At 37.0% G+C, this 20,001-nt stretch overlaps 2 protein-coding genes across 2 annotated transcripts in view; both read right to left on the bottom strand.

Annotated features, from left to right (window-relative positions):
- The window catches only part of LOC134811932 (CWF19-like protein 2), an 81,182-nt gene that overhangs the window by 35,192 nt on the left and 25,989 nt on the right, over positions 1-20,001 (bottom strand). The gene's annotated exons all lie outside the window — the stretch shown is intronic.
- LOC134811931 (85/88 kDa calcium-independent phospholipase A2-like) overlaps positions 1-20,001 on the bottom strand; it is a 90,393-nt gene that overhangs the window by 66,519 nt on the left and 3,873 nt on the right. The gene's annotated exons all lie outside the window — the stretch shown is intronic.

Raw genomic sequence — 20,001 nt, 5'->3', positions numbered from 1 at the left:
AAAAAATGACTGAGTTATGAGCCAAAAACCATATGCCCATATTTGGGCATACGCACCAAATTTGGTAGATTTCGTCCCATAAATTGGTCAAATATCAATATTTTTGAATGAAACTTACTTTATATGAAAGGTAAGCCTAAACTACATATTCTCTGTAATTTATAGCTTTATATCTGTTTAAATGTGGATACTAAGGCGAAAAAAACCACAAAAAATGAACTAAATTGCCCATATCTCGGTTCGCGATATTCGCGGAATTGATCTCACCAAAATTGTAACAACTCAATCAGTTTTCAAAATTTTTGCATGAAATTTTTGGAATCGACTCGAAATCGCATTTCGACCTTATTTTAAGAACGGATTTTTGATTTAGGCCTCAAAAAAAATTTGGCGGCCAAATTCCAAAATTATATTACAGAAATTCAGAATTTGGCCGCCAAATTTTTTTGAGGCCTAAATCAAAAATCCGTTCTTAAAATAAGGTCGAAATGCGATTTCGAGTCGATTTCAAAAATTTCATGCAAAAATTTTGAAAACTGATTGAGTTGTTACAATTTTGGTGAGATCAATTCCGCGAATATCGCGAACCGAGATATGGGCAATTTAGTTCATTTTTTGTGGTTTTTTCGCCTTAGTATCCACATTTAAACAGATATAAAGCTATAACTTACAGAGAATATGTAGTTTAGGCTTACCTTTCATATAAAGTAAGTCTCATCCAAAAATATTGATATTTGACCAATTTATGGGACGAAATCTACCAAATTTGGTGCGTATGCCCAAATATGGGCATATGGTTTTTGGCTCATAACTCAGTCATTTTTTGTCCAATCTTGATGAAATTTCATATACGAGTTCAGGAGACCACTAGCTACAAGTAGAGCACCATAAACCTGGGTTTTGGGCATGTTCAGGGTATTTGGCTAAATTGGGCCTAATTTGGACCAAATATGGGCGTGGCTGCCCTGCGCGCACCGTTTGGCGGTTGGGGTCCGGGATCCCCTCAAAAGTTCGGTCACTGGTCCTAGTTTGTTGGTCAACTACTATCTCGAAATCAAGTTTCACAAAAAAATACCCATTGACCCCCCCCCTTAAGAGATGTGTTATCGTTGTATGACTTTTGTTATACTTCTTTTGAAGTATTTTTGGGAGCATTTCGGTATAGCTATAAATTATGAAGCAGTGTGCACTGTGCGGTAGTTGCACAGACTGTTTAGGTACTCTTAATAAAGTTATATGCCTTTTAGTTCAGAAATGGGGGTGGTGACATGTTCGCTAATGTCACATTATCACAAAAAGGACTAGGGCATTAGCGGACATAAACAGATATTGACGGACATTTAAGCGGACATAAACGGATATTGACAGACATAAGCAGATATAATGTTTTTCCTTCAGCGGATAATTTTGGTCCTGCATTTATTTTTCGGAACAAAAATTTTTTTGATACTTTTACTATTTGAGCTACTGATGTGATTAGTCGAGATTTCAAACATGTTTATTTAAGCGACAGTAAAGCAGTAAGCAACAAAACGGATCGTAGTGAACACTGAACCCAAACTACATTTCTTATTTAACGCACAATTAAAAGTTACAGTTGAATGGTTAAAATCATGATATCCATTCCGTAATAGACCCTGAGTTCTCCAAAATCGTGTTATTTCTTCACAATAAACGAAGCTTATCATATATATAAGCTAGCAGATCTACTCTGAAAGAGATGACAATGATATTTCCATTGTCATTTAACGGCTATTTAGTATTCATGGTCTATTCTCAAAGAAATGGTTAGGAAGATGAGTGATGGAAATTATTAATATGCCATTTATGTCTCATCCAATTATCGTGGAGAGCAAAAAATGATATAAGTAGTAGCATGGTTCACCAATCACCATGCTATTACTAACCCCAACTACTCTCCCCTCAACTCCTCCTAAATACCCTATCTTTTATAGGGATGCCACACCCTAGAGGCAGGCAAACCATTTTCTTGCCATCTTCTCATGGGCCCTTCCGTCCAGCCTATACAAAATATTTGTATACAAGCCGACTAAGATATACTTTATCACTTATCAGTCATTCATAATTTCTATGTCAACTTTTTAATTTATCCTAGACTGCTAAAGGCCGAAATATGTGTGCTAATTTCCAAAGAAATGTTGTCCGCTTGTGTCTCTTTTAATCCGCTTATTTCCGCTCATGCCCCAACAAACAGGTCTGCTCATGTCCCATTATCTCATAGAGCCAAAAAGGACAAGGACATTAGCGGACGTGTCACCCCCTCCCCCCACCCAGAAATGATTATTTTTGGCGTCTTATTCTATAAAGAGATGTTTAATCGTTGTATGACTTTTGTTATATTTCTTTGGAAGTATTTCGGAAGCATTTCGGTATATTCATATATAAATTGATGTAGTTCGATAACTGTTTTAGGACTCTTATCAACTTCTAAGGCTGTTTTTAATGGCAATGCAATGGTTGAAATTAGTTGTTCTTTAATGATTTAATATATCATCGATGCTGATCTGTAAAAAAATAGGTAAATTCGTGTTTGAAATGTAGTTTGATAACTGCTTGTACTATTATCGACTTCAGGAAGCTGTTTTTAATGGCAAAGGTTGGAATTAATTGTTACGGTTCCTTAAGGATTTAATATCTCGAACAAAGAGGTAAATGTATTTACGACATATACATGTAGTTTGATGACTGTTAAAAGTACTCTTATCAACTTCAAAGCTGTTTTTAATGGCAACGATATTGATGTTTCTGTTCTTTAAAAATGTAATATTGTTTTACGCTAATTTTCCATACAACTAATCAAATAATGAAATATTGATTCACTGCAGAGGAGAGTCCCTGAGAGCTTATCTTCAAAAACACATGGGATTTTGGGATTTCATGGTAAAAAAGTCATCAATAAATTAGCTTTGTGGTATTCCTGCTATGGGATTCGCACCAGACACCATATCATAGTTCAACAGGCTTATTCTACTGACTCAGAATACCATGCTCGAACGCTTTTTTATCCTTTAAAATCCATTTCTCATTATGACTGAGGTAAGGGCTATGTCTTCTAAGGCTCCTACCTGTCATGCACTTACAGTGCGGTAAAATTAGGGAATCTCAAAATCCCGATAATCGGAGAAAACACAGTATTGGAAGGTAAGCTTCAGGGAAACTAGTTGAAAGTCCTCTCATAAGAAAATTATAGATATAGAGAGGGAAAGAGAGAGAGAAAGATATGGTCCCTGCAGTTGAATGTGTAGAATATATTGTTGTCGCAAATGTTCCAGTTACAGAATATTGCAGACGTTACTTGTTCGATTATTAAATAAATATACACTTGTATCAGAAATAATGTTTTTGAACTGAGATCAAATTTTATCCCATGTTCTTCAAAGCTGCATGAACTTTTCGAGTTTTATTGTCTATCAACTTTTTCTCGAAAGGAAATAATAATTATCAATCTTCAATAAACTACCACTTACAATTTTCTCATTTATGTTATCCATTAGTTAATACTAATATAATAATAATAAATTGAATTATAAACACTGCTTTTAAGTTGAAAAACTTTTACTCAGCTGTGTGAGAATAACTACAAAAGAACAAACTGAGATAAGTGCCACAAAAACTCTATCCTAAATTAACAGCCTTCCCGGCAATACACGATATAATAATATAACTCAGTAACCTAGAGTCTCGAGCTATTTTCAATAATGAAAAAATGATTTCGGTATATACATATATGTAGAACCGATAAAGCAGAAAATTGTTTTGCGGAAGGCAACTTAAGTCAAAATGTGTATCATACATATTTCACAAAACTAACTGTCGACTTTCATCACGTGTAGTGTGAATTTTTAAAAAAAACTTTGTCTCAAAACACAAGAAACTTTGTCGTAAAACACAAGAAACTTTGTTGTAAAACACAAGAAACTTTGTCGTGAAATACAAGAAACTTTGTCGTGAAACAAAAGAAACTTTGTCGTGAAATACAAGAAACTTTGTCTTGAAACACAAGAAACTTTGTCGTAAAACACAAGAAACTTTGTCTCAAAACACAAGAAACTTTTTCATTATACTGGACTTACTGTTCGTTCCGTATTTTTGGGCATGATATGTTAATGTGACCAGAATAAGAGTGAGCTAAGGACAGTGTGTCCTTACACGTAGTTTACTGTACACCTTATCAACATGAAGACACATCACACGCTTTGGTAAGGCCAATGTTTACATTCAAAACATAAGAGTTGGGCAGTGTTTTAGGGTCAGGGTTAGGGTTAACCATAACCATAACCCTAACCCTGTGCCAAGAGTTGTCCTGTCTTAAACTAGTCTACTGCAAGGTCAAAAGGAAATCGCGGCACGTGCGGAATCGCGATTTTTCCTATTCCCCGTGACAAATTTGTTAAGTGAGATTTGGAACAATGATAACATTGATCAATTGTTAAGACAATTAATCTATATTATAACTTTATAACATACCTTTGCGAACACTGCACAATATGGACAAACACTCATGAAGGTAAAGGAAATATTTCTATGAACATATTGATAGTGAAAAACTTATACAAAGAATGCCATAATGCTGGCAACATGCCACAAACTCTAAGTAGCCACCTCTAAGTCGTACATACAAACCAACTAGCAAGTCATTACCCTACAAACCAGTCTACCCCTAAATCATAATTCTATTCGTGCAAAATGCAAATCCATTATATTTCGCTGCGATTTTCGCTACGATTTTGCCTAGTTTGGCTTGTCGCAGCGCCGCGATTTTTGGCCTAAATAATCGCGATTTTCTTTTTTCCTTGGTCTACTGCCCTTGCAGTAGTATGTCTAGCCTCTTGAAAGGTTCTGCTGTAGTGTCCGGTCCCCGAATGTAGAGAACCAGTCCCTTTTTCCTAAGAGCAGTATACTTCACTTTTAATACTCTTCGAGATTTTTTTCCGAATTTTATTGCATTGTGGCAATTTTGGCAATTTTGATAACATTTTTCCCTAAACCAATAACTTTTTAACGAAATGTGAGTGTTGATTATCAGTTACGATTATGGGAGTGGATAGCCTAGCAAATACAATAAACTTTCACATTTAATTAGATGCGTTAAAAATTAAGATATGCATTATTTGAATAAATAAACTAACAAAATTATAAAATAAGCTAACAAAATTATGAAATAAACTGACGAAATTATAAAATAAACTAAAATTATAAAATAAGCTTTAACAAAATGAACTAACTAACTACCCTCCTCTAAGCCAACATGCCCAAATACAAAGCAGCCTCACAAACAAAAAAAGATACTGCCAGCAGCAAGAAGAAGCGACGTGCGATGATAAAAGAAGGACATTCTAAAATGATGACTCACGCTATGCCCATCCTACTAGTCTTCCTTGCAGTGATGTTAGGATACCTTAAATATGTGACCTCATCGGGGCCCTCAGAAATACAGTGAAACTACATTTTTACATATCAGGTGCTACTTTCAAAGTTACTTTCTTGAAAGTCAGGTTGTCATCTGACTTGTGTACATATTACATAGTACATAGTACTACATGTCCTGTTGAAGAATGATGATACTGCAGTTAGACCCAATTTGATAAATCATATTTCTTTTTAATTTGATCTAAATTATTTTTTCGCTTTTCTTTTTTCCCTACCCTTGAGAAATCAGACCTTGATGTTATATATTTACCTTCCCATGCTCACATTCACGTTTGTATAAGCTGATTAGGTTTGTTGAGTTACTTGCTAGAAAGTAGTTTAGATTAAATTATAATACAAATTTATTTCAGAAAACCTTGAGATAGCTACTAGACCGTAGCTTATTTATTATACCCATTTTAACGTTATGAGAATGTTTAAACATTTCGGAGAAATGAGATTTCACTTTTCTGTAGACTGTCAGCTTTTTTATCTTTTGTGGATCAAGTACATAATTTATGTTTGTGTTGTTACCTTGAAGATCCAATCGGTATATTGTAATGTAACTGGTTTTGCTGTATCATCTTTGTTTTTTATCCCAATTTCCATAAAAATTGGATTTAGAGCACTTGTAAATTCCACATGATATAATTCTACATTGCATTAGGGTTGATTGTATCTGAATTATATTGTAAATTCTATATATTTTAATTTGGGTTATCACAATGGAACATGATCTTACTTTTTTAAAATCATATTAATATAAATCTACCAGGCGTTTATTTAATTTATTAGAGATCATTCTACCTCAAATTATTGATGGTATAAGTCATGACAAAGCATAGACTAAAACCTAGAGTAAACCTAAGAAACCACTTTTAAAGAGCTCGGTCCGCATTGCAATGTGGTTTATATTTCGTATTGAATAAATATACGCATTTCTGGGTGCTAAGAAGGCTACTGAACAGTAAGTGATTTCTCTTGTCGTGATCTGCCTCGAACCCTTATGTCCTTATGTAACCTATAAACGAGCACACTTCTAATTATTATGAGACTACAATTGGTATGCTCATCTATATAATATATCGTGTGCTAATTTTCAGGGACATTAGCCACTGCGCAGCCCTAACTAGCTATTTTTTCCGACACTTGACCACAAATGAGGTAACCCTCACAACTAAAGCAACGATCTGATAACGATAACTCTTTTCTTTAGAAGGAAGGAAGTTTAACTGTAAATCTGATCAGAAAGCTACAGTCGCATCTACAGTGAAATGGTGAGACGTTGTTTACACAGCTTATGTTTAGCTCACAAGTTGAGTCAATATTTTATAAATTATCACATACGCTGTTTTATGAATATCGAGTTATGAATCACGTAAATATTATCAATATGTCACATAGTCACATACAATAACCTTTTCAATTATCTATTTTATGCTAAGTTTGGTGGGCCATTTTTTATTGGGTTTGAATTTATGATACAATTATACCAATGCTACATTTTAACGAAATGGTTAAAATGTACAATTTGTATCTAATATGACCAATGACCATGTAGTTGTACAGTAATGGAGTTTGGAGCCGAAGTGGTCGTAGTACATTCTAGAAGAATTCTCTAACAGATGAGCACAACTCACTCATTGTAGAGACTTGTCAATACATTACTCTCACTCACTAAAAAGTCAACCTATACACTTTCGAATGATTACATTTTTGCACGATTCAAGCGGACGTCTGTTAACTTTTAGTATAAGATGTTTATAGTATAAGATGTTTAATTAGTTATTGTTATTAAATAGTAGTACTACATACCCCACACCTCCCCCATTAAGGGGGCCGGGGGGGTCTTCATCAAAATTCTCTCGAAATTGATTTTATAGTTGTTTCTGATAGAGGGGAGTGATATCTATCAGCTGCTTTTAGTCCCATGGAAAAAAATTGTTCCTAGCCGAAATTATCGCTGGTCAAAGGTCAGCGCTCATGTGTAATTGTATTGCGCGAGCGATTTTCAATCGCGCGTCCTGAAAATCGAGTCTAAAAATCTATCTTCTCCTACATTTTTTGAGCAATCACCCTGAAACTTTCAGGATATGTTCTAGGGATCATTTAGAAGAGAAGTATCGAGCCGAATTTTGAGATAGGCCTCAGAAAATTTTTAAATCGATTTTGAAAATCTTGGACCTGGAAAAATCGTCAAAAAATGAGGTCCAAGATTTTCAAAATCGAATTAAAAATTTTCTGAGGCCTATCTCAAAATTCGGCTCGATACTTCTCTTCTAAATGATCCCTAGAACATATCCTGAACGTTTCAGGGTGATTGCTCAAAAAATGTAGGAGAAGATAGATTTTTAGACTCGATTTTCAGGACGCGCGATTGAAAATCGCTCGCGCAATACAATTACACATGAGCGCTGACCTTTGACCAGCGATAATTCCGGCTAGGAACAATATTTTTCCATGGGACCAAAAGCAGCTGGTAGATATCACTCCCCTCTATCAGAAACAACTATAAAATCAATTTCGAGAGAATTTTGATGAAGACCCCCCCCCCCGGCCCCCTTAACCTAGTTCTTCCTCCCCAGGATTTGGACTACATACCCCATTACTCCCCCATTAACCCAGTTCTTCCTCCCCAGGATTTGGACTACATACCCCACACCTCCCCCATTAACCCAGTTCTTCCTCCCCAGGATTTGGACTACATACCCCACACATCCCCCATTAACCCAGTTCTTCCTCCCCAGGATTTGGACTACATACCCCACACCTCCCCCATTAACCCAGTTCTTCCTCCCCAGGATTTGGACTACATACCCCCCACATCCCCCATTAACCCAGTTCTTCCTCCCCAGGATTTGGACTACATACCCCACACATCCCCCATTAACCCAGGACTTTACTCTCAACTAACTGTGTTGCTTATGAGTATTGGAACTTTCTTCATGGCTTGGTTCTTCGTCTATGAGGTAAGGAATGAGAGACTTACAATTTACAATGTTATACTCTTGATTTGGAAATGAGATCGATATAAAAATTAACTAAACTTCTCTGAAATTTAGTCTTGATAACTGTAGCTACTATAGGTATTCAAATGCTTCATAAAACAAAATTTGATTTACTAGAAAATTGAGTAAATTACGATTTTAGCTTGATATTTTGGGCCGCCTTTTTGAAGGGTACGTGGGTTAGCAAAATCTTATATCGCATGACTCCTATTAACGTTACATTCAACATTCTTAAATGTTCATTCAGTAATATTCAGTAATATTCCCGTATTCCCGTATATTTTTGTAGAAGATCCTAGAGGGTTGTTTTAAGTTCTTGTTGGGTTGTTTTAGGTTCTTGTTTAAAGTTCTAAAGAAAGTTTATTTATGATATTCGAAGTACACACTACACAGCGTAAATATCACAGTACAACATGCACAACTACACAGTTAAATTTCACGTTAGCTTCTTATTAGTGTTGACTGTTGTGTAATCGTTTTGTTCTGTCTACCCTTGGCCTTTGTAACTTTGTAAGGCTGTACACGACGCTATGTACGGCATAATATAACAATAACATTTTTCCAGCACCTGTACCTAGCAGCTAGTTTTAATTAGCACGGCCACGGTTTATTACACATTTTATTGCTACTAGCCATGTATTACCTACTCTTCTCACGGACACAGGTCACGTATTAAAGACGCGGTCAGCACGTGGGCAGGTCACGTGGGTAGCAGGTGACCTAGCCACGTGACGCTTGTTTATGTTGCCATGTCCCGCGCGGCGCAATGCTTACAACAATATAATCTAACTACAATATTATCTGATGGGCTGCACGCAGCACGTCAGAAGATGAATCCGAGATTTTGTAAACATTTGGGACAACTTGACAACTTCTGATTTTGGCTGTAAATGTCCCGTGTAGTGTGAAATGGGTTGGATTTGCTATGGTATGATACAGTGGCATGTGTTCTAACATTTGATGATAGAAATGTTAGTACACATGTCCCTCTACCATACCAGATCGATTTCATGTCAATCCAGGCTTACAAAAGCATGTTTCCAAATTTGTCTAAAATGTTTCCACAATCTCAACTACTCTGAAACCAAAATGGAAACATTGCCCTAGAGCCCTTTCTGGACATTCTAGAATCAATCGATTCCGATCGGTTTTAGCTCAGTTTAGGGGATTCTAGGATAATGTTCATTTTATTTCATTTCGTTCATTCCATGAACCAGTGTAGTATTTCGCACTTCTGAGTGACTGGATAGTTACTTATAGTTTATATAATCCCTCTACCATGCCATGTAAGATCGATTCCAAGTCATTGCAGGCATAATTAGTTTTTATGCCGTAATTATTAATTACGGCTAAAAAGGCTTGTTTCCATGTTGTCTCAATTCTCAATATCTGATACAGATAACACGCACTCGAGTGTGCCGTATTGTTGACAAACGTATTATTAGAATTGCAAGTTAGAGCCGTTATTTTGAGTCTGTAAGTATTACGTTATTAGCGGGCATGTACTATCACGTACAACATATCACGTACATAATATTATAATCACGTACAACATATTATAACATTACATTCAATATTCTTGAATAAGTCATTCAGTGGGCTTCTCGTAGATGATTGCAAAAAGTTCTGGAAGGTTCGTAAGGATTATAGTTTTAAGTTCTTGTACGGTCAGTGAGGTTGTTGTTTTTAAAAGTTTTAGTAGGTTTTTGTAAGTTCTGTGTAAATATTATATTAATGATGTACGGATTCGTCTACCCCGCCTGACTAACACAGAACACCATGACTACACAACTAAATGACCTTCTTCTAGAAGCTTCTATGTTGCTTCGTAAGAGTGTTGTGTAATCATGCTGTCAGCTCTCTACAATCATTTTGTTATTTCTACACTTGTTTTATAAGTTTGTACACGTAACTCAAAGCGATGCCTTATTGTGGCACAGGGCGGAATAATATAAGAATGAAATCATTTTCCAGCACCTAGCAGCTATTATTAATTAGTACGGTTTATTACCCACTTCATTGTTGCTAGCAATGTATTTTCTCACGGTAGCAGGTCACGTGGTTAACACGCGGTCAGCACGTAGGCAAGTCACGTGGGTAGCACCGAGTCTTGACCGGAATTTCGGCTTAATCCCGGTCCCCGTCAAAATTTTTGGTTATTTGGGGACTTGAGCTGATCTATGTCGATAGACTTGTATTGCTCTTAAGTTTTAGTTATACTCAAGAAACAAGTTCATTTCAACGTTTTTCGGGCTGAGGGTCAGTCTGTTCCCCTAAAAAGTGTTTCGCCACCTTAAAGCCCTCTTACTTGTAACTGAGCCAGGAGGTCAGCACAGATAGATCCGGACAAGCTGGCTCATCTCAATACAATTTTTAATAAATTTTAATGAATGTGATATTGCGACACAAAGCTTTTTAGATGCTGTTATCCTTACTGTTTGCAGAATAAAAGCTGATAATATATAAAATCCAAGGTCACGCGGTATGAAAAGTATTTTATTGGTTTAGTTGTAATCTCAGTACATAGGTAATGTCCGCGTAATAGGTAAAGTAGTTGCACTGATAAACCACAATGGCTAATTATACTATAATAGATACGGGTAATCAAACACCATAATGAGTATGTTTTACTCTAAAATCAAAATACAGAATATTCTCATTTCTCCAGGACATTCAATACACCTAACACCATTACATTTGCTGAGCATAAGGGTTAAATTTAAATTATTTAACCTTTTGGTGCTGTATAAAAATAAAATTAATTTATTATTATTATTATTATTACATTATGCGTTAAAAGATCAATATACTATGAGTCATCAAATGAAAGGGGCTAGGGCTGGGTGATATTTCATTGGCATATCAAATAATTGTTGCAAGTAAGATTTTTTTAAGCCAAAATCCCGGCCCGGTCCCAGTCTTAATCCCGGTCCCGGCTTAATCTCTGTTTTGGTCCCGGCCAAAAAGAAGCTGTCCCGGTCTTTTTTTCTCGCACGTGACGCTTGTTTATGTTGCCATGTCCCGAGCGGCGTAATGCTTACAATATCATTATCTAACTAGAATATCTGATACAATATCTGATGGGCACGTACTATCACTTACTATCACCTACTATCGTACATCGTTCTAAAATATCGGATACAGATAATGCACGTACTCGAGTGTGCCGTATTGTATCGTTGACAAACGTGTTATTAGAATTGCAAGCTAGAGTAGTCTCCGTTATTCTGAGCCTGAACAGGATTAATAGTTAATAGTATACAGTATGCACTGAAGGGGTATCCTAGGAAGTTTCTTGAACTTTTATCAGGTACCCCTTCTCGATTAACCCTCAATTAAGTTTCCTATCATTCGGCTGAGTCGACCGAGGAGATCGCATGAATCCAATGGATCCTTAGCTACTCCCTAGTCCCTAGACTAGGTGACACTGGGATTTTAACCCTGAACCTTCTGCGCAGAAGGCGTATGCTCTAACGGCTGACCACTAGGCCACCTAGGATTATTAGCTGTCACCTGCAGACATTTAAACTATTTGCTGAAGTATTATGTTAGCGGGCATGTACAATCACGTACAACATATCATGTACAGCATATCACGTACAAAATATTATAATCACGTAGAACAATTCACATTGCATTCAATATTCTTAAATAATTCATTCAGTGTGTTTCTCGTAGATGCTTGTAAAAGGTTCTGGAAGGTTCGTATAGATAGTTTTAATTTCTTGTACTAGCACGTACAGAATATCACGTACAACATGTTTTGTTGTGCAGTTTTATAATCACAGGATATGGAATATAATGTAATACTATAAATAGCCTCAGCAGCAGTGCTTGGTTTGTGTGCAACTATTAAACACGTGACACTGCACACGTGACACTACAATTTACACGTGACACGTAATATTACTAATGTGTAGCACGTGTTACTGTAGCACGTGTTACTGTAGCTGGTAGCACGTGTTACTGTAGCACGTGTTACTGTAGCACGTGTTACTGTAGCTGGTAGCACGTGTTACTGTAGCACGTGTTACTGTAGCACGTGTTACTGTAGCACGTGTTACTGTAGCACGTGTTACTGTAGCACGTGTTACTGTAGCACGTGTTACTGTAGCACGTGTTACTGTAGCACGTGTTACTGTAGCACGTGTTACTGTAGCACGTGTCACTGTAGCACGTGTTACTGTAGCACGTGTTACTGTTTCACGTGTTACTGTAGCACGTGTTACTGTAGCTCACAATAAAACGCAGAAGTTTACAGAATACAATTACAGGGTGGGCCACGAATTTCTGACCTTTTCTAAACTGCTCTAGTTTGGTAATTTCAAGTCCAATATTCACAAACGTGGTCTTATCTTGAAGCTTAGATAATCAATTTTTGGAATATCGTTAGTAGAAAGGCAGGTTAGCGCTTTATGTGCACCATTTTCTGTTAGTAATGCACAGTAATATTAATTTCTAGAATAACACGTGACTACGGCCGGGACTTGACTATCGCAGTTGAATTACAATAGTATAAATGGTTCAAAAAGCATGAACTCGCTCAATTGAAACCGGCCGCACATTAAAGTAAATTTAATTCTGAGCAACCAATACGTATCCTATAGAAATACTTTTTTTCCTTTTTTAAATATAGAGCTACTTGCCACTTAGGTCCAGAATCATTATATTACATAACGCCGGACTTCTAGGCAAGTTGCTTGGTTGTGGGACACACTCAACTAAGTTTAAAGGTTGAGAGACCTCAAATCTCCCTAAAGAGATATCAAAAGAGTGTGAACCACTGCCTGACTAACCTATGAATAGAGTTTGCCCGCCTCTAGGAGTATGGCAGACAGTATCTTCTAAGTTGTTGAGGTTCTGAGTATCCTTTGTTCGTGGTGCTGGTTACATGTTCTTGCTGTAGGTGGTAGAAGGATAATTGCAGACACCAAACTCATTTACATGAAGGTAATATGTAGTAATACTTAATAGCCAATCTTGCGGCTCCTGGTACTACTGCCAAATTACCTAATTATATACCAAGGCTGTAATTAGGGGAGCTGTAAATGGGGAGAGAGTGTGATAGAGAGTGAGACACTTTAGTATCACATTTATCTAAGCTTCGATTCAAGATAAGACCAAGTTTGTGAAGATTGGATTTGAAATGACCAAACTAGAGCAGTTTAGAAAAGGTCAGTAATTCGTAGCCCACCCTGTACATCACTGAGACGAATGTATCATCACACTTTATGTGCACCATTTTCTGTTAGTAATGCACAGCAATATATTAATTACAATTTTAATTGTTGGAAGCACTAATTCAACTGCACACTGGGAACACTAGTTGAATAACTATAAAAGGTCTCTAGACGGTTCTGGCATCTTACCAAAGTCTTTATCCTGTGTACATACAGATTAGCCTAGTAACTACTATTTAAAGTACAATGTACACACTCACCTAGCCCCACCTGCCGACGAACGTTTTTAAACTTTAGTGTAAGTAAAATACACTAACACCAGTTTGCAGATAACTCGGTAAAGGGCTAATAGTGTTATATAAAGTATTTATAGTGTATTTATAGTGTATATACTCATAGACCATAGTATACATAGTATAATAGTTTATACTCATAGTTATTTATATTTATTTATAGATCGTTTATAGTCATAGAGCGTTTTAGTACTACTGTCAATACTGATAACATATTATGAAACGTCCAGTAATGGCCGCGGTGTAGACAGTTGGCTAGCAACGTAAAATCATGAAGTCTGTGTTTACACACAAAAGATCTTGTAAAGACTTAAATAACAGTTACAGTACAAGGAAATGAGGCGCCACTACGGCTGCCACCCATTGGTACACATTTCAACCTAGATAAAATGTGGGATAAAACATGTGGGATAAGAGTATATTTCAACCCAGATAAGTACTGTGGGGGGGGGGTCAACCTCATTTTACCTCATTCGGGCAGCCAAAAAAGGCAAAATTGGGATGAGGTAAAATGAGGTTGACCCCCCCCCCCCCCCCCCCCCACTGTGATATAAGAGTATTTTAGCAGGAGTTGCATTCGGTGGGCACTGCGATAAGGCCTCGCTCTTAAAGTAGGACGCCAGAAACCGTTGACCAGAACAGAGAGAGAGAGAGAGAGAGAACAGTATTTTTATTCTAACACTCATTTTAATTCGGACATTCCAACAGCCATATGTTACAAGGATAAGTCCTGTTACCCAGGCCAGATAAGTCCTGTTACCCAGGCCAGATAAGTCCTGTTACCCAGGCCAGATAAGTCCTGTATTAGATAGGAGTACATATTTTCCATTTTCTACGTATTACTCGAATAATCACTTTAAAGTAGTCTCGGAGTTGTTGAATGGTGGTCACGTATTAACTGTATAATTTGCCCTGGATCTTTATTCTATAATATAACGCAGAAAGGAGAGTGAGTTTCATCATATCACGTAACTCTTAGTGCCAGGGGATTTGTTAAATCTACCCTCCCTCTAATTTGGCATGTACCTACCCACCCTAATGGACACATTTACGTAGCGCAACTTCTCAAATGCATGCAAAGTAAGCGTTTCCATTTTAAATACCATGTTTCTTTTTCTAGTTTCGTTTGTTGTCCTGCCTTGGTTGGCGATAGGAAACTATGCTGAACCACTTGGCCTGCAATGCAGCAGTATGTATACCATTGAAAAACCGGAGCTGAAAAAAACAAAGGTCTGGAAAAAGTGCCACGACTCCGCTGGGAAGGTAAAGGAATGTCTGGAGAAGGGACACAAGATAGCTGATATCGGGTCTCTAGTTGAGAGGGAGGAGTTGCTGTGTGAGTATATCTCCTCACTGGATCACATCATCTACTACACTGACAAACTTGAGGGAGAGCAGGCGAGCATACTGAAGAAGTACCAGAAAGGAAAGGAATTTAAGGGGTATGAAAATGATCTGAAGATGGCTTTTGTTGATCTCACTGCTTTAGAAATTGTGGAGGATATAGTTCAAAATCTAACAACAAGCAACCAGTTAAAAATCGTCGAGACTCAGGTGCATCTTTGCAACGACTTTCATTTGATTTTTAAAAGGATGTCTGAATTAGCTTTGCAACATGCCAGCACAGTAAAGCAGAAGGCCCTGAACGTGCTGGTAGACTACGAAGATTTGATCCTGGACATGGCTGATACTAAACTGGCGCTTCACAAGAATAACAGGCCGCTGGAACCAGTAGATGTTTGGACCACACCAGGTTGGTGGACGTCTTCAGCTACACACCGCTACACAACACCTGATACCTGGAGTCGAGACACACTATTGTTAATCAACAGACCGTCACCTGCAGGTCCTGCACCCTACACTTCTCCACCCGATTATGAAGATATTAATAGAAAAGTGGAGCAACCAAATAAAAGTAATCGTATGAAGTCCTTGAACTAAAATTTATAGTTTTACTGTGAAACTGCATATACTCTTATCTACCAATGTTATTCATTTATTGAAGGTACATGAGAATACAGTACATCACCTCGTCAAATATAAAGAATATTTACAACTTAACGTATATATTATGTAATATGAGATAGTAATTCAATGCTCCATTACATAATCAGTTTTAATTAAAAAGAGTATAAACTTATAACTGCTAACGTTATTTTGGCAATCAATTAGGAACTATGTTCATGTTGGGTAATGTTCGTATACAGTAAATTAAGTCTTTTTTATTCATTAAAATTAATATGAAAAGAGCTCATCTTGTTATGATATACAACTCAAATTTAGCCCTAAAATTAGCAGTATCATTCATCATTAATTCTATTAAATGCTAATTGAATGCTAATTAAATGCTAATCATTGCTAATTATTAATTACTCTAGTAACCGAGCTCGTTGTTCCATTTCCATGTTAATTTTATTGTAATTAATAGTACAGTGTAATTTTACATAGAGTTTCTCTATTAGAAGGGGTTATAAGAAGAATTCATTAATTTGGTAAACAAATACTTTTGTTACAAGAAACTAAATTATTGGTTACAGTCCTCCAATTCGCTGTCTCTGTGGTCATCATCAAATTCATATCGCGAAGAATTGATGAGAAATTATTAAAGAAACGTGACCTATGAGGAGGTTCTAAATCTAGTTCTACGTCGATATCTTGGAAATGACTAATGACATGGTGTGTATAATTTAAGGTATGTGCTATGCATATGTAAACAACAGATATTAGATCACTGACTTGAAACAAAATCACTCAGTACTTTTAGATTCCAGGGGCAAGAGATCATCTTTATATCTAATAAGTTTTCTAACTTAGCTAAATTTTAAACTTTATCGCCTTCGTACTGCAATCCGATGAATATTAATTTTAAAGCTGGTGTCGATAAATAATAACATTTTAATAGCACCCGTACTCTGTAGGAATTCCACAATTCTTATAACTTGTCTATAAACGGGGGGATCAGGTACTAAGTTTTGGACTTGACGTCGACTAAGATAAGAGTAATTTTGAAATTTTCAAAAGACCCACCCACCCCTTCGCGGTACTAACTGTTTTTTCGGATAATAATTAAGACACACACACCCTTTTGCCGGCTTTTGCGGTACTAACTGTTGAGAAATCACGGTACTAACTGTATAATATAAGATACCCACTCAGAAATTACTTTAAACAGCTCATTAAACATAATTTTTTAGTTTTAAAAAGATCCGATATTGAATGTAAACAATAAAACTAACAGTTGAGATATCTACTCTTTAGCTGTAAATATGACCCATCACCCCAACGTCACGTACAGTACTCGGCTCCTGATCCCTGTAAATAGTTTCTAATATATTTACATTATCAGAAAGTACTAACAGTTTTGAAATATTAAAGAATTCTGACAATTGCTTCAAACGACTATTTCTTGAAATACTGATATCTGGATATTATCCGGTTGGAAGAGACAAGGACAAGTGAAACAAGGAAGTTAGAAGTAAGGGCAAATTTTCGGCGTCAACGCCATCTTCAGGCTAAAATTGTTATGAATGTTAGTATATAATTAGTATAATACATTACATGTAATGTATAATACCATTTGATGTAACCTGTATTCAGTGTGTGTAATTTCAATTTAGCATTTTAACTAGTATAGAAGCATTTATTATATACTAACATTTATAACAATTTTAGCCTGAAGATGGCGTTGACGCCGAAAATTTGCCCTTACTCCTAACTTCCTTGTTTCACTTGTCCTTGTCTCTTCCAACCGGATAATATCCAGATATCAGTATTTCAAACATGAGACTAATAAACAGCGAACTACTCCGTTATTTGACTATTTCTTGCAGAAAGAATTGAAAATATTACACAGCTGAATTTAATTGAGACCTAAAAGTAAAACGAAATTGTTAGTTTATGTACCTGCGCTCTATTCTTTGATATCTTGGTACATAAGGACAGCCTCATTCTCTCATTCCCTGGATAATTGATGCTGATTTCTGATTAGACGTGTGCTGGATTTCATTTCATCTTGCAAAGTTGCAACACTTACAGGCAAATTTCATCTTGCAACACTTCGGCAACTTTAAACGAAAATAGTCTGCTTTATCTCTTACGACTATAACGAGGCACTCGACTTAGGGCGGCTCCAATGTCCGAGCTGATATGATTTTTCCCCAAACTCCATTCGTCAAGCCTGGTGTACGTGTCCCTCTGCAGGAAAATATTCATTGATAATCTTTGACTATATTTTGAGGGTCCTTTTGTCAAATCGAAGTTAAAACCAAAGGTTTGTGTGGAATAAACGTTTTCATTGCCGTAGTAGCAATGGTAACTAGGGCCTGTCGTGATATCATGGATCGCTTAGGTTCCACCAGGAACTGGTAGTCCTCATAATTTTGCAGCCTCTATGTATCGTCATTTCGCACAATACAATACAACTTCATAAGAATCTTAAGAGCTGGGCATGTGAAAATTTGCAGCCTTCCAGACATTGATTGGGTCAACGAGGTGTCGTACGTCGCCTCAAGATCGGGTAACAAGGAGCTGACCAACGGGCAGCGCGACCATGACTGTACGTGGCATGGCTGTACGTGTCCTGGCTGTACGTGTCCTGGCTGTGCGTGTCATGGCTGTATGTGTCCTGGCTGTATGTGCCTGGCTGTATGCGACCATGGCTGTACGTGATCATGGCTGTACGTGTCCATGGCTGTATGTGTCCTGTCTGTATGCGACCATGACTGTATGTGTCCTGGCTGTGCGTGTCCTGGCTGTGCGTGTCCTGGCTGTACGTGATCATTGCTGTACGTGTCATGGCTGTACGTGTCCAGCTTTGTATGTGATGGAGTAACCGGGCCGTGTGTGTGACTTGTATTGGGTATTATAAAATGTGCTGATTTGTCGCTCTGTCTATTTTTATCTTAATTGTAGTGAACGCTGAACTTAGTCGTACTGAACGTATCATTTTGTAGTGAACGTTTGTGAACTTTAGTGAACGTTAGTCAATATTTTGATAATTTTTCCGATAGTTTTAATTTCATAATAGCAATTAACGTTCCTTATGTTCCGAACGTTAAAATGTTTTAGCGAACGCGTTCACAAACTATTTTTAGTGAACGTTCCGTACGTTCACTACAACTAAGATTTTTATCACAGGCCGTACGAGATCAAGATGTAATTCAGTATAAATTAGGTGGGAATTAGAGGTCACGTTTCTTGGAATATGGACGGGAAGTAGAGATCTCACAAGAGAGTGTAAATAGCCACCCTGTATAAAGCAATGCTCTTTAAAGCAAAGCTCTACTTAAGTGCTTAATTAGGTATTATTTTTTGTAGCGTCGCCTTGTTGGTTGCTATGCCAGCACGATTTTTAAATCAAGAGACGTTTAATAAGTTTTCTGATAAAAGATCACTGGTCTGTATGATGTCATTAATATCTCATTCTCAACGTCTATTAATTAATTATGAAACTTAACTACTGTAACGATCACAACATCGAAAGCTCTGCTCTGCGCGATTTTTCCCGTTTTCTCAGCGCACGTTGACATATTTTTAAAATATTGCTATAAATTGGGTCATACATCCGGATCCCGATGGCACTGTCGTGGCACTCTTGTGGCACTATGGCGGCATAGTGCCAACTTTCAATCATGTTCGTTCAAAAGCATAAGTCAATCATTATACCTTCATTATTATCTTTTCACAATAACCACGGTGTCATAAAAGCATTACCTTTTATTTACTAGCCTTACTAGCCTGATCTGTTGACGTGTCACATGCTATCATAAACGTTTATAAAAGACACAAAAATCAACGTTTATTCTTCGTCGAATTTGCACGAGTAAGGGACCGATTCTTCTGCAAAGAAATATGAACCTAAAGTGCTTTCTGTTATACTGTAACATTGACTAACATAATATCTCCCCACAGGTGACCTCTACTAAGTTCAGCAGGACACTTTCCATGGAACTAATGTTATCCCTCACCGCAGCCTCCTTCCTCGGGTTCGGCACCCTCTTTACCCTCCTGTGGTCTGGAATCTATGTCTAGATGAGGACTGTGAGGACTCTATATAAACATCACATTTTATTTGATAGTTTTCTCATGGCT

The sequence above is a fragment of the Bolinopsis microptera genome, chromosome 2 (assembly GCF_026151205.1).
Source record: "Bolinopsis microptera isolate Bmic1 chromosome 2, MBARI_Bmic_1.0, whole genome shotgun sequence".
NCBI lineage: Eukaryota > Metazoa > Ctenophora > Tentaculata > Lobata > Bolinopsidae > Bolinopsis > Bolinopsis microptera.
This window is presented reverse-complemented; position numbering and strand designations above follow the sequence as displayed.